A 1,490-nucleotide genomic window follows, 5' to 3' on the forward strand; every position below is an offset into this window, starting at 1 on the left:
GGGCTGGGTTTGAACCCGCCACCTCCAGCATATGGGGCCAGCGCCCTACCCTTTGAGCCACAGGCACCACCCCACTTTTTTTTTTTTGAGACAGAGTCTCACTTTGTTACCTTTGGTAGTACTGTAGTAGAGTGCTATGGCATCACAGCTCACAGCAACCTCAAACTCTTAGGTACAAGCAATCCCCTTGCCTTAGCCTCCTGGGTAGCTTAGACTACAGGTGTCAACCATAACACCTGGCTATTTTTAGAGATGGGGTCTTGCTCTTTTTTTTTTTTTTTTTTTTTTTGAGACAGAGCCTCAAGCTATCCCCCTGGGTAGAATGCCGTGGCTTCACAGCTCACAGCAACCTCCAGCTCCTGGGCTCAAGCGAGTTTCTTGCCTCAGCCTCCAAGTAGCTGGGACCACAGGCGCCCACCACAACACCAGGCTATTTTTTGGTTGCAACTGTCATCGTTGTTTGGCGTGCCCGGGCTGGATTCGAACTCGCCACCTTAGGTGTATATGGCTGGCACCTTAGCCACTTGAGCCACAGGCGCCGAGCCTGGGGTCTTGCTCTTGCTGAAGGTGGTCTTGAACTCCTGAGCTCAGGCAATGCACCCACTTCAGCCTCCCAGAGTGCTAGAATTACAAGCATGAACTACCGTGCCTGGCCTCTGAGTCTGGCTTCTGAGCCTTCTAGGTCTGTTTAAGCAAGAACTCTGCTAATCAGTGTTAACAAGGCTCCCCTTCCATATCTGCTCACCCCAATATCTGATCAGGGCTTCATCCTCTACTGCCCCCAGGCACTGGCAGGGCCCTAGGCCTGCCTTTATTGGGAACCTACCCGGTGGGTTTACCCAGAACCCCCTGAGGTATGTCTCCTAGAGAGATTTTCCATTACTGACCCCACCTGCTCCTTATTCATGGGATCTCTGCTGAGGTCTCTTCCCCCTATTTAATGATCCTGAATAAAGTCTGTTTTTACCTCTCTGACTACTGCCCAGCTCTGGTTTTCTCTGACACTGATGAGGTATCAACAGGAGTTGGTATTATGGGGTTGGGCCTCCTCACGTAGCAGTGGGGGAGCCTCCCCTCGAGTGTCCCAGGGTCCCCTGTGCTCCAGGGAAGGCTGCAGTGGGATGATGGCCTGTTTCTCCCAGTGTGAGCTTCTACTGGGAACTCTAAGGATAATTCCAGCAGATCTTAACCCAGGTGTCCCCACACTGGGTGCAGCCAGGGTGCATCAGACATTCCACCTTCAAATTCTGATGGGGGTTGGTGCTAAGTAGGAATAAGAAGGGTGGTCATGGCTCGGCGCCTGTGGCTCAAGTGGCTAAAGCACCAGCCACATACACCTAAGGTGGCAGGTTCCAAACAACAATGACGGCTGCAACCAAAAATTAGCTGGGCATTGTGGCAGGTGCCTGTGGTCCCAGCTACTTGGGAGGCTGAGACAGGAGACTCACTTGAGCCCAGGAGTTGGAGGTTGCTGTGAGCTGTGATGCCAC

The sequence above is a fragment of the Otolemur garnettii genome, unplaced genomic scaffold (assembly GCF_000181295.1).
Source record: "Otolemur garnettii isolate 467f Iridium unplaced genomic scaffold, OtoGar3 scaffold00018, whole genome shotgun sequence".
Classification (NCBI taxonomy): Eukaryota; Metazoa; Chordata; class Mammalia; order Primates; family Galagidae; genus Otolemur; species Otolemur garnettii.